The sequence below is a fragment of the Leptonychotes weddellii genome, chromosome 16 (assembly GCF_054177405.1).
Source record: "Leptonychotes weddellii isolate Sample4059 chromosome 16, ASM5417740v2, whole genome shotgun sequence".
Lineage (NCBI taxonomy): Eukaryota > Metazoa > Chordata > Mammalia > Carnivora > Phocidae > Leptonychotes > Leptonychotes weddellii.
This window is the reverse complement of record NC_138384.1, coordinates 40,901,756-40,916,528: the sequence shown is the minus strand read 5'-3', so window position 1 is coordinate 40,916,528 and position 14,773 is coordinate 40,901,756. Positions and strand designations below refer to the sequence as shown.

The 14,773-nt window shown below is 39.9% G+C and overlaps 1 pseudogene; it reads left to right on the top strand.

Moving 5' to 3' along the window:
• Positions 1-9,764: 9,764 nt before the first annotated feature.
• Positions 9,765-10,667, top strand: LOC145717489 (vomeronasal type-1 receptor 1-like; annotated as a pseudogene).
• The last annotated feature ends 4,106 nt before the right edge of the window (positions 10,668-14,773 follow it).

Here is a 14,773-nt window from a genome sequence, read left to right as displayed (position 1 = left end):
CAAAATGTTCTGTCATGTTCCTTTGTGGTCAATTACACCTCCTTCCCCAGCTATGGGCAACTAGGCAACCACTGACCTGCTTTCTGTCACTATAGATTAATTTTGACTTTTCTAGAATTTCATATAAATGGAATCATACAATATGTACTCTCTTGTCCCTGGTTGATTTGTTCAGCAAAATGGTTTTTTGAAATTTCTTGTAATTGTATCAGTTGTCCATTCTTGAGCAGAATTCCATTCAATCCTATCATTGTTTGTTGCTGAACAGTTCTACGAATATACCATAATTTGTTTATCTAGTCACTGAGTTGTTTCTAACTTTGGTTGCTATGAATGAAGCTGCTATGAACATCATGCATAAGTCTTTGTGTGGAAGTATTTTTCATTTCTCTCGAATAAATATGTAGAACTGAAGTTGTTGAGTCGTATGGTAAGTATATGTTGAGCTTTAAAAGAAACTGCTGAAACTGTCCTCCAAAGTGGGTGTTAACATTTCACATCTGCCAGCAATACAAGAAAGGTCCAGTGTTTCATGATCTTCGGTCTTCGATTTTAACAATTTGAGTACTTATATAGTGGTATCTTACTGTGGTTTTGTGTTTCCCTGATGTCTGATGATGTTGAACATGTTTTCTTTTTTTTTTAAGATTTTTATTTTTTTATATTTATTTATTTGAGAGAGAGAGTATGAGTGGGGGGAGGGGCAGAGGGAGGAGCAGACTCCCTGCTGAGCAGGGAGCCTGACTCAGGGCTCTATTCCAGGACCCTGGGATCATGACCTGAGCCGAAGGCAGATGCCCAACTGACTGAGCCACCCAGGCGCCCCATGTTGAACATTTTTTCAAGTGTGCATTGACCATTTATATATCTTTTTTGGGAAGTGACTGATATCTCACTCATTTTAAGATGGAGTTGTTTGTATTCTTCTTATAGATTTCAAGAGTTGTTTATATATTCTGGATATAAGTTAGATATAGGGCTGTAAATATTTCCTTCCAGCCCATGGTTTGCCTTTTTATGTTCTTAACTGTAAATTTTGAAGATCAAAAGCCTTTAATGTTGATGAAGTCCAGTTTTTTCTTTTATGGTTTGTACTTTTTGTGTTCTATTTAAGAATTCTGCACCTACTTTGGGGAAATAAATATTTTCTTTGGGTGCATTATACTTTTAACTTTTATATTTAGTTCTATGATCAAATTTGAGTTAATATTTGTGTATGCTGTAGGGTATGGGTCCAGGTGCTCTTTCTCTCTCTCTCTTTTTTGCATATAGATGTTGAATTGTTCTATAAGTCTTTATATGAATTTTTAGAATGAATTTCTTATGTATAGCTAATGGTTGTGTCTTGCCATTTTATTTTTTTCAATTTTATTTATTTAAGTAATTTCTATACCCCATGAGGGCCTCAAACTCATGACCCCAAGATCAAGAGTTGCATGCCTTTCTGACTGAGGCAGCCAGGCACCCCGGGTCTTGCCTTTTTATCCAGCCTACTATTCTCTCCCTTATAGTTGAAGTATTTATACCATTTATAATGTGATTATTCATATCATTGAGTTTAAATCTACCTTTTTTGATATCTTCTTTCTACTTTCACCCTCTGTAGCTTATTTTTTCTCCTTTTTGCTTTTTGGGTTAATTGAGGGTTTTTTTTGTTTGTTTTTTGTATTGTTATCTCTGTTATTGGCTTATAGCTATATATCTTATTTTATTGTTGTTGCTCTAGGGTTTACAATAGACAACTTATCAGTCTACCATCAAGTAATATTGGACCACTTCACATGTAATATAATAACAATATATTTCCATTCTTCCACTCATTCTTTATGCAATTGACATAGATTTTATTTCTACCTATGTTATATACCTCATAACATAATATTACATTTTTTAAAAAATAATATTTTAAGGGTGCCTGGGTGGCTCAGGTGGTTAAGCATCTCCCTTCAGCTCAGATCATGATCCCAGAGTTCTGGGATTGAACCCTGAGTTGGGCTCCCTCCTCAGCAGGGAGTCTGCTTCTCCCTCTCACTCTCCCTCTGTGCTCTCTCTCTCTCTCAAATAAATAAATAAAATCTTTTTTAAAAAATAAAATAAAAATAATGTTTAAGAAATCAACAATAAAAAAATCCCTTTTGCATTTACCTGTGTATTTCCCATTTGTAGCACACATTATTCATTTGTGTAAATCTAGGTTTCCATCTAATACCACTTTTCTTCCATTTGAAGAACTTCCTTTAACTTTTCTTCCAGTAAAGCTCTGTTGGTGATAAATTCTCTGTTTTTGTTCATCAGAGAAAGTCTTTACTTTTATTCTTATTTTTTTGGAAAGTCTTTATTTTAAATTCCCTTGAAAGAGAAATTTTATTTGGGTATAAAATTCTAGGTTGACAGTTTTTTTCCCCCTTTCAGCTCTGTAAAAATATAACTCAACTGTCTTAGGGTCTGTGTAATTTCTGATAAGAAATCATTAATGTTTCTTATTTTTGTTCCTCTTCTTTTTTTAACGATTTTCTTTATTTATTTGAGAGAGTGAGAGCATGAGTTGGGGAGCCTGATGTGGGGCTCGATCCCAGGACCCCAAGATCATGACCTGAACTGAAGGCAGACACTTAACTGACTGAGCCACCCAGTCCTCCCTGTTCCTCTTCTTCTAACGTGTATTTTTCTTTGGCTGCTTTTAAGACTTTATGTTTAACTAGTTTTCAGGAGTTCAGTTTTTATGAAGTGTGTTTCTTGTATCTGTGAGTTCATAGTTTTCACCAAACTTAGGAATTTATTATCTATTATTCCTTCCAAAATATGTATTTCACCCCCCCTTTTTAAAAAAGATTTTATTCATTTGAGAGAGAGAGCACGAGCTGGGGAGAGGGGCAAAGGGTGAGGGACAAGCAGACTCCCTGCTGAGCAGGGAGCCCAATACAGGGCTTGAGCCCAAGACCCCAAGATCATGACCTGAGCTGAAGGTAGACACTTAACTGACTGAGCCACCCAGGTACCCCATATTTCCTCCTTTTCTCTGATGATTTTAATTATGTGTATATTAACCTGTTTAATATTATCTCATACACAAATGAAGCTCTATTACCTTTAAAAATTCACTCTTTTGCTTCATTTTGGTAGTTTTTACTGAAAATTCTTCTAGTTTACTGACCTCTTCTGTGTGTAATCCATTGTTAGTCCCATATAGTTACTAAACAAACAAACAAAATACACAAATGGGTCTGTTTTATTGGCTTTTTTCCTCCTGTTTTGGGGCATATTTTTCTGGTTTATTGGCATACCTAGTAACTTTTAATTGAATGATGGACATTGTCAATTTTACTTCTTCTGATATACAGTTAATTTACTTGTGGTTCAGTTTGATTCTCTCAAAGCTTACATTCAAGCTTTGTTAACTGGGTTTAGAATAACCTTCTTTGTAGAGATATTTAGTCCAACCAGTAAGGCATGGCCCCTCTGGTGCCTCCACTGAATGCCCAAAGTGATTAGTGAGGACTCTCCTTTCTGGCTGGTCATAACTTGAATACCTTCCAGCTTTGAATGAGCTCTGGGAACTGTTTAGTTCATAGTTACCTGTCTTTTATAGGTACGACCTTATGGAGTTTCACCCTATGTGTGTACAACATACTATTCAGCAAAGACTCAGGGGGGACCCATGCAGATTTCTGAGGCTCTTTTTCTGCATAGCTCCCTATTCTCTCTTGTTGCCTCTCAAGCCTATTACATACATATTCTTAGTTTTCTTTTTTAAAAAAGATTTTATTTGAGAGAGAGAGAGAGAGAGAGTGATCAAGAGTGAGAGAGTGAGAGAGAGCATGAGTGGGGGGAGGGGGGAGAGGGACAAGCAGACTCCCTGCCAAGCAGGGAGCCCAGGGTGGGGCTCGATCCCAGGGTCCTGGGATCATAACCTGAGCTGAAGGCAGATGCTTAACCGACTAAGCCACCCAGGCACCCCACATATTCTTAGTTTTCTGTCATGTCAATTCATCCCAATATTTCTTTTTTTCTCTCTGTAGTGTGATTTATTGGTCAATCTTTTGTAATCCTAGTATCCTTAATTCTCTTCTTATTTCATTACTCTGACCTGGAAAAACCTCAGCATTAATTGAATCTAGTGTCTGTTTTCCCTGTGGCTACACTATGGCAATTTTGTGCAGCTGAATACACAACTTGGTAGATTGGTGTCAGCATAAATATTTCATTGGAAATAACCTGAATTCCTCCTATGATTCTTCCTAGTAGATCCCTTCTACTTCATCTTTCAACTCTTTCTACCATTATCTGCCACTGGGCTTTCAAATATTCTCAGTTATCCTCAGATCTTTATGCTTCTTCCTTTCTTTTATGATATGCTTCTCTCCTGCATCATAGAGAGGTTGAAGTTATCTGTTGAGGAATCCCTGTGTTTCCTTCCATAATTCAGAATGATCCTCATGTTACACCCATTCTTTTTTTAAGTTTTATTTATTTAAGTAATCTCTACACCCCACTGGGGCTTGAACTCATGACCCTAAGATGAAGACTCACAGGCCCCTCCGACTGAGCCAGCCAGATGCCCCATACCCATTCTTTTTTCCTAAACTTACGTTAAGTGGGTGATGTATTCCTCTTTAAGACTAAGATTAATTTTTTTGTTAATGCATGGATCCTGTGTTTCTCCTCCTCCTCCTGCTTCTTCTTTTTACCCAGTAATGGACTTTGATCTAATTAATATTAAATATGTCTTTTTTTTTTAGATTTTATTTATTTATTTGAGAGAGAGAGAGAATGAGAGACAGAGAGCATGAGAGGGAGGAGGGTCAGAGGGAGAAGCAGACTCCCCGCCAAGCAGGGAGCCCGATGCGGGACTCGATCCCGGGACTCCAGGATCATGACCTGAGCTGAAGGCAGTCGCTTAACCAACTGAGCCACCCAGGCGCCCAATATTAAATATGTCTTTACTGTAATCCAACAAATCCTGATCTACCAGCTCTTACCCATCAGTATTTAAACTCTCTCTCTTCCCCAGGAAGTTCTGGTTACTGTTTTACAGTTACATTTATTGATAGAGTGATCTGTACTCTCCTCCACTTCCTCACTCCCATACACCGAGTGCATAGTAAATTGTTGTTCCATCACACAGCCCCGTCTCATTTATTTTATCTTTTATAATGGGTCTCTGTCAATATCTGCTGCCTTGTTTATTTTATTTATTTATTTAATTTTCATGTATTTATTTTAAATACTCTCTACACCCAAGGTGGAGCTCAAACTCAACAACCCTAAGATCAGGTGTCACACACTCTTCCGACTGAGCCCACCAGGTGCCCTTCTTCTGTCTTGTTTAGATATCCCCCAAACTCCTTCCTTGGAAGGCCTCTTGTTTTCCCGACCAAATCTATGATAGGTGGAAGTCATTCAAGCCTGTGGGATCTACAAATTATCTTCTAGGAAATATACCCCTCAGAGGTTTTCAGAAGATAGGCAGAGTCATGTGTTATTCTCCAAGCCCTCACTGTTTAGACCTCACAATTATTTGACTTCATCCCTGTAGGGAATGCAGAAAAAATGTTTTCTTCCAGTTCCCTCTGACAGCATCTTGGGATATTCTCTTGAAACACTCATAATTAACTTGGATAATTAGTATGCTGAGAAAAAAAATGTTTAGAGATTCTTTTCTTGGAGGCACTGTCATTGATGCTAGAAATAATATAATAATCACAACTCTAAAGAGATGAGGTCAGTATAACCAAGCCTATAACTGAGGGCTCAGCTTTTCCCTCCCATGGCAAATCTGGTAAACATTGGGTCTACCATCTTCTAACAAAAGTTACTCAGGTGAGTGGAGTTTTAGTTGAGATTTAGAAACTGTCTGGGAGAGAAAAGGGGTGAATATTCAGAGATGGGAAACTACACAATGTCTGGACAATAATACCTTTTCATGAGAACGCACAAGAATCCGTGGTAGAGCCCGCCTGGGAAGGGATGTTCTCTAATCATTTGGAGATTCTCTTCCTCTTGCCCACTTTCCTACAGTGTCTCCTTGATTCTTTCCCTGCATTAGTTCTGTCCCAATTTTTACCTCTGTTCTTTGATTAAACTTTAGTCTGAGATTCCTTTTTTTTTTTTTAAGATTTTATTTATTTATTTGAGAGAGAGAATGAGATAGAGAGCATGAGAGGGGGGAGGGTCAGAGAGAGAAGCAGACTCCCCACCCAGCAGGGAGCCCGATGCGGGACTCGATCCCGGGACTCCAGGATCATGACCTGAGCCGAAGGCAGTCGCTTAACCAACTGAGCCACCCAGGCGCCCCTAGTCTGAGATTCCTTAAGTGTGGGATCAAGATGAATTAAATGTATAATAGAGAAAATTATAGGCCTGGTTCATAGAATGTCTTATTTTTTTTTTTTAAAGATTTATTTATCTATTTGAGAGAGCGAGAATGAGAGAGAGAGAGAGAGCACATGAGAGGGGGGAGGGTCAGAGGCAGAAGCAGGCTCCCTGCCGAGCAGGGAGCCCCATGTGGGACTCGATCCAGGGACTCCAGGATCATGACCTGAGCCAAAGGCAGTCGCTTAACCAACTGAGCCACCCAGGCGCCCCTCATAGAATGTCTTAAATAAATATTAATGTCTTCTGTTTCCACTGGACCTTATCTGGACGAGACTGAATTTGGGAAATTTATTTATATGGGAGAGTGCTATGTGTGTGTGTCACTGTGTGCACTGCATGAAAAATTTTAAGACATTGTCTGCATCTTAATTAGATTGGTACACTAAGAAATTATATCTTATTGTAGATTCTGATCTTCTAATAAAAATAATACACCTTGGTGGGGCGCCTGGGTGGCTCAGTCGTTAAGCGTCTGCCTTCGGCTCAGGTCATGATCCCGGGGTCCTGGGATCGAGTCCCGCATCGGGCTCCCTGCTCGGCGGGAAGCCTGCTTCTCCCTCTCCCATTCCCCCTGCTTGTGTTCCTGCTCTCACTATCTCTCTCTCTGTCAAATAAATAAATAAAATCTTAAAAAAAAATAATACACCTTGGAATACATGACAGACCCAATTATGAAGAAGGCATTCTTACCAGTGAGTATCTTATAGCTGGGTTCTCATTTCCAATAGCATACTTGGGTCCAAAACCAGAATTCTGAGATGTGGTATTGGTCTTAGAATCAGACATGTGATGTGGATCCTGCCTTCTGCTCTGTGTTCCAGGGACATAAAAATCCTGAAAGCAAATATGACAGATCGGGGCTGTGGCTAACACATGGTCAGTGCTCACAGGGGCTTAAAGATTTGGTGAAATCTCACTGAACCTTGGGGTACATGGACTTTAGGGAGCCATCTTCACATTTTTTTGCTCAAGCACAGAACCCATACAGAATTCATCATCAGCCACAGTATTCTGTAGGTCAGCTACACCTCTGCTGCTATTTCTATCTGCATGTGTATCTGGTTCCTGCTCTTTCCAATGACATTTTTTTTTTGCCCTGAAATTTATTTGTCTGTTAAGATTTGATTTGACAATTTCAACTTTATACTTTCCAAATCATTCACCAATTATTCTGGTCCCTCATACCGAACAGCTATTTCCTAATTTGTTGAGTTTTCTACTTATAATTTTTTCTGGACACTTCATCCTGACCCATTGATATGTTTGACTGTTCTTCAGTTGTACCCACACTTTAATTGCTGTAATAAGTTCTAGGAAATCAGGTAGGAAATCCATTGTTATTATTATTTTAAAAAAATGAATCAGTTTCTGTATGTTTGAAAATATTGGCAATAAATTGTTGGGGAAAATTACTTGGATTTTCTTGTACAATTATAGCTAAATTTTGAGACAAATTGCCCAGTTCCCCCCAAAATTGTCTTGCTATTTTGACTAATACTGAATTGAATCTACACATTTGAGGAAGTTTCAAGAATTGAATCTACACACTGGGCGCCTGGGTGGCTCAGTTGGTTAAGCGACTGCCTTCGGCTCAGGTCATGATCCTGGAGTCCCTGGATCGAGTCCTGCATCGGGCTCCCTGCTCAGCAGGGAGTCTGCTTCTTCCTCTGACCCTCCCCCCTCTCATGTGCTCTCTCTCATTCTCTCTCTCTCAAATAAATAAATAAAATATTAAAAAAAAAAAAGAATTGAATCTACACATTTGGGGAAGTTTCAAATCTTGACGTGTTATATCTTCCCATCCAAGAACATGGAATGAGTTCCACTCCGTCAAGACTTTTTTGTGCTATTTAATTTTTTTTACTTTTATATTTCCAGCACATTACTGATCTAGTTTGGTTCAAAGGTTTGAAAAGTGTTTATGCATAATATATTTTAAATTTTTGCATATTTGTGTAACATTTGAGCAAATTACTCTTATTACTTCTAAAATATTTCAGCATATTCTTCAAAAGTTACACATAAAAATGATCTAATTTTCAAAGAGGGATAACTTTTTCCTGCCATTTTATTGACTGAATCAGAAAAATAATGAATAATTGTGTGCCTGAGATCATGTTAGTCTTTTTTTCCCGTGAAATGAGATTGTCTCTAATATTCATTGTCATGTTAATCGTGGGTAGTCTTGGAATATATCTTTGTTAATGTTGTATTATTATTAAGATATAAATACTGCTCATTCAGTTTAGGTCCTTGATTCAAGAGTTGTATTTAAAAATTACATTGGGGGCGCCTGCGTGGCTCATCTTTAAGCATCTGCCTTCGGCTCGGGTCATGATCCCAGGATTCTGGGATCGAGCCCCGCATCGGGCTCTCTGCTCCGTGGGAAGCCTGCTTCTCCCTCTCCCACTCTCTCTGCCTGTGTTCCCTCTCTCGCTGTGTCTCTCTCTGTCAAATAAATAAATAAAATCTTTAAAAAATAAAAAAAAATAAATAAAAATTACATTGGTTTATAGAAAGATAACATTTGACTAAGAGTATTTGATAGGATCCAGTGCAACATAAGATACTTGAATACCTATCCCTCAGATAGGTTAAGCATTTACATAAACAAAACCAAACAAATGCTCAAATCAAGCAAGAACATGCAGTTTCAAATAACACAATTAGTGAGCTTAATGCACTGTTTTTTAAAAAGATTTTATTTACTTATTTGACAGAGAGAGAGAGAGCACAAGCAGGGGGAGCAGGAGAGGGGGAGGCAGACTCCCCGTGGAGCAGGGAGCTGGATGGGGGACTGGATCCCAGGACCCTGGGATCATGACCTGAGCTGAAGGCAGACGCTTAACCAACTGAGCCACCCAGGTGCCCCTTACTGCACGATTTTTAACTATTAAGTAGAGAATATGCATTCGGTTAAGAAGTCTGTCAGTGTAAAGGACATATTGAAATAACTTTTGGCATGAAAATAATGACTCCATTCATTATTTGTTTATTCATGTAATAGATATTAATTGACTGCCTACTAGTAACAGATTGTTCTAGACCCTGGATATGGACTGCAAACAGGTAGACAAGACCCCCTGCTTTCATGGCTCTCATAGTTCTGTTGGAGGAAACTGTCTTCCTTTGATAGAAATAAGGTAATCCAATAAGATAATTTCAGTTGTTATAAGTACCACAAGAGATATAGTAGGTGATGAGGAGAAAAAATACTTTAGGGATGGGATTTTTATGCATGACAAGAGGATAGGTTTCCCAGAAAGGAGTTTTTAAAGAAATTATGGTGAGAACTGTAGTTCACTTGACTTGAAGACACTCATGTGCTCCTTCTCTTTCTCTCCGGGTGCTACGGACCTGTGAAAAATCATACCTCAGTCACCTAGGCAATGATTTCTGCTAACTTGTCAATAGGTATAGTCATCCTTGTTCAGACTGGAATAGGGACTGTGGGTAATGTTTTACTCCTTTGTCATTATGTCTGCTCTCTTTTTAGGAGACATAGATTGAGACCATTAGGGCAAATAATCAACCATCTTGCTTTAGCCAATACTTTGATCCTTCTTTGTAGAGGAATCCCTTTGACAATGGTAGCCTTTGGGTTGAAATATTTCCTACATGATGTCACATGTAAACTTGTCTTTTATTTTCACAGAGTGGCCTGGGGAAACTCTCTTAGCACCACCTGTTTTTTGAGTGGTTTCCAGGCCTTGAGTACTAACCATACAAACTATAGATGGGCAGAACTCAAATTCAAATCCCCAAAGCATATTAATTCTCCATGTATCCTGAGTTGGATGTTTCATTTGCTGATAAATATCATTGTTTCCATGAGAGTGACTGGACCAAAGAATAGCAGAAATATCAGTGTGAAATCAAATCTTGGGTATTGCCCTCATTTGTTTATTAACACAATTACATAATCAATATGTTTAGTTATTTTCACCTCTATTGATATTATTTGTTTGGGACTCATGATGTAGGCCAGTGGATACATGATATTTTTCCTTCACGGGCACCAACAGCGAGTCTAATACATTCACAGTACTAGGCAATCTTCCCAAATATCCCCAGGGACCAGAGCCGCAAAAGCTATCCTGATACTTGTGAGCACTTTTGTTATATTTTATTCCCTCTCTTCTGTTTTTGAAATGTATGCTTATCTTTTTGACAACCAACCGTTGTGGCTTGTGAACACCAGTGTGCTTCTGGCATCTTGTTTTCCAACCCTCAGTCCCTTTTTGCTCTTAAAAAGTGACCCTCACATCTCCCGCCTCTGCCGTTCCTGCTGAGGAAGTTGTAGAATTTACCCAACTACTGACAGCCTTGTACAACATTCATTCACCCATTGATCTCCTACTGGGAAGTATATGAAGTATATTCTCTGTACCACTGTTGTGTCAGACACAGTGGTGAACAGCAAGGGTATCTGCTCCAATAAAGTCTGTGGGGAATCCAGACATCAAACAAATAATTATATAATTGCAGTCACACAGATTGGTGCAACGAGGAACTCAGGATCGTATGTTTAAGGACTTTGCATCTGCAGATTTAGGCTACTCCCTGAACAGTTTGGAGGAAGTTTGCCAGCCATCATGGGTGTTTTAGGTAAATAGAAAAATGTGTTTGAACACCATTTGAAGGAAGGAACATAGAACATACAAAGAACTGAAAGAAACCCTGTGTACCTTGTGTGCCAAGAACAAGGGACATCGGCATGAGTCAAAGGATGGGATGACCATTTGCCAGGTTTTACAGATTAGGTTAAGGATTTGTACCATGAATCTCAACAGTAGTTTCAGACAATTTAAGGGTTTTCTCAAGGAGAAAGGTGGCATTTAAAAAAAAAGTCCAATTTACATAACAATTATGAGCATGGTTTATTGAATTGAGCAAGAGTGAACTTGGGAAGAAGACACAGGAGACTTCTGAAGTCAACCAGATGAGAGAGGACGATGCTTCTGATAAAGATGATGAAAATCAACATCGGGGGGCAGAGCACATGGACTTGAGAAAAACTTCCTTAGAAGTGTGCACTGAACTTAGTGATCATTTTACAAATGGTTATTTAAGGCTGGTGTGGACAGTGGCTCACCACTCTCTTAAGACTTGGGCAACTCAGGCGCCTGGGTGGCTCAGTTGGTTAAGCGACTGCCTTCGGCTCAGGTCATGATCCTGGAGTCCCTGGATCGAGTCCCGCATCGGGATCCCTGCTCAGCGGGGGGTCTGCTTCTCCCTCTGACCCTCCCCCCTCTCATGTGCTCTCTCTCTAATAAATAAATAAAATCTTTGGGCACCTGGGTGGCTCAGTTGGTTAAGCGACTGCCTTCAGCTCAGGTCATGATCCTGGAGTCCCGGGATCGAGTCCCACATCAGGCTCCCTGCTCAGCAGGGAGTCTGCTTCTCCCTCTGACCCTCCTCCCTCTCATGCCCTCTGTCTCTCTCTCACTGTCTCTCTCGCAAATAAATAAAATCTTAAAAAAATAAATAAAAATAAATAAATAAATAAATAAATAAATAAAAAGACTTGGGCAACTGGATGGATTGTGGTGGTGTTTCTCGATCTTGAGAAATTGGGAAGCTGTCCTTGGGGTGTAGAAATACCACATATTCTTTTTGGCACGTGGAATGTGTTATGTCTCTGAGGCATCTGCATCATGCATGTGTCTGGTGAAGTATCACATACTTCACATATATGAGTGGGGGACAGATGGAAGATTTGCTTTGGAAATACACATTTAGCTGTCAACAACATATATTGGCAATAGGGACTTAGGTAGGGTTGAAATAAGAAAGAGCATTTTGAGAGTGGAGAGAATATGCCTGAGAACGTAGTAACAAGTTAGCTTCATTTAAAGATCAGATAGAGGGGCGCCTGGGTGGCTCAGTCATTAAGCGTCTACCTCTGGCTCAGGTCGTGATCCCAGGGTCCTGGGATCGAGCCCTGCATCGGGCTCCCTGCTCGGCGGGAAGCCTGCTTCTCCCTCTCCCACTCCCCCTGCTTGTGTTCCCTCTCTTGCTGTCTCTCTGTCAAATAAATAAATAAAATCTTAAAAAAAAATAAAGATCAGATAGAGGAGGTAGATCTACACGTCCACTTCATTCACTCATTTATTCATTCATTTTAACAAGAATATTTAATGCTTCCTTACTATATGCCAGTCACTGTTATAGGTGATGCTATATATAGTAATATATAGTAATACATATGATAGGAAAAAATAATGGTCCTTATGGAGTTTATATTCTACTGAGAGTGACAGAAAATGTTAAATAGATACCATAGTATTTCAGCTGCTGCTAAGTGCTCTATTGAAAAGTAATGAGTAGGAGGGGGACAAGGAATGCCCTGGGTGATTCAGTTTTTATTTTATTTTATTTATTCATTTTTTTAGAGAGAGAGAGAGTGTGTGTGCGTGCACATGAGTGGGGGTAGGGGGGCAGAGAAGGAGGGAGAGGTAAATGGAGAGAATCTTAAGCAGACGTTCCCCTGAGCGTGGAGCTGGACATGGGGCTCGATCTCATGACCCTGAGATCATAACCTGAGCAGAAACCAAGAGTTGGGCGCTCAACCGACTGAGCCACCCGGGCACCCCCTGGGTGATTCAGTTTTAAATAACCTGGTCAGGAGATCCCTTCCTGAGAGTGTGATATTTGAGCAGTATTGAAGGACTTGAGGGAGCAAGTAATACATACAGCCTTTGGCAAGAATATAGAGGGTGGAGGAGATAGGTGGAGGAAAGATTGAGGAAGGAGTTATTGGTGTGTTGAGGGAATAGTAAGGTGACCAGAGGGGCTGCTGGGAGACTTGGGAATGAGCCATAGGAGGAGTTAAAAGTGCCAGCTTATATTGAAGTATTGTAGGTAGTGTAACTATTTTGACTTTTTGGGGAGGCTATTAGATGTTTTTGAACAGAGGAAGGACATGATCCTATTTATTTTTCTGAAAGAATGATGATGATGGTTTTATACTGTATCAATTCCAAGAACTCCCTTCCCAAATGCTTTCAGGATAGGGTTAGTGGGGCCATGTTTGTGCCATATTTAGAAGTTGGAAGAGAAGAAGTAGCCATATGCTCTGAAGGGCAGTGGGGGCCCCAGGTGCTGCCACAGCTCCCCACAGTGCTGCTCATCTGCTGACTCACCGGCGGGCATGATGCCCCAGCTCCTGCCAGGTGACCTTGTTCAGCAGGCTTCTGCAGGTCACCCACATTGCAGGAGGTGGAGGTCATGAGACACCAACACAGGTCCCAGTTTGTTCTCACTCTCTCCTATTTCACACCCAGCTTTTATATCCTGACTATGTGGCCTGCCAACCTACAGTGACCTCAGGTCCATCCCATAGACTTCTTTACCAGCTCCCACACTGGTGAAAGGTCTAATGCTTATTAAAAAAATCCTCATATTCCATACCCCTCCCAGTGGTTCTACTTCTCTGATTGAATTCTAACTGAATGATATTCCTCCTGGGTTCTTGCTCAGGAGATCAAAGGACACTAGAAGGCAAACTGTGATAATCCACGTGTGGTGTGATGGAAGTGGTGAGCATTGTTCAAATTTGCATATATTTTTATGCATTTGTCTTTTTCCTTTTCTGAGGCAATTACAATCCCCAGGCAAACGTGAGTCTTTTTTTTTTTTTTTTGAGATTTTATTTATTTATTTGAGAGAGAGTGAGAGCGAGAGAGATCACAGAGGGAGAAGGAGAAGCAGACTCCCCACTGAGCCCGATGCGGGGCTCGATTCCAGGACCCCAAGATCATGACCTGAGCTGAGGGCAGCTGCTTAACTGACTGAGCCTCACAGGTGCCCCAAACATGAGTCTTTATTGTCTTGTTATTTCTGTGCCAGCTCCCAACACAGATGAGATCTATAAAAATTCCAGGCTCTTGTTTACTCGACCTGATGTCTTTTTTCCCCCCATAAATTTTATAGCAGTATAGCATTCATAAGGAAAGAGGCCCAAATCATAAGTGGGCAGACTGACATTCTCACAATTTATGAATGTCTGATGAAACCAAAATCCAGATTAAGAACAGACTAATACCAATATCCTAGGATTGATTTTTATACCATAGTGAAGTCACCAATCCCAAAGGTAACCCCTGTCCAGATTCCTAACACTGTACATTAGTATGACTCTATTTGAGCTCTATATGGAGGGAGTCAAGCAGTATGTCCATTGCACCTGAATTCTGTGGCTCAACATTATGATTCTGAAACTTATGTATGTTATGGTGTGTAGTTTTAGTTTTTAAGAATTTAAATTTTTAAGTAATCTCTACACCAAATGTAGGGCTCAGACTCAAAGCTCCGAGATCAAGAGCCACATGCTCTATGACTGAGCCAGCCAGGCATCCCTGTAGTTGAAATTCTGTTATTCTTATGTCTTATTCTT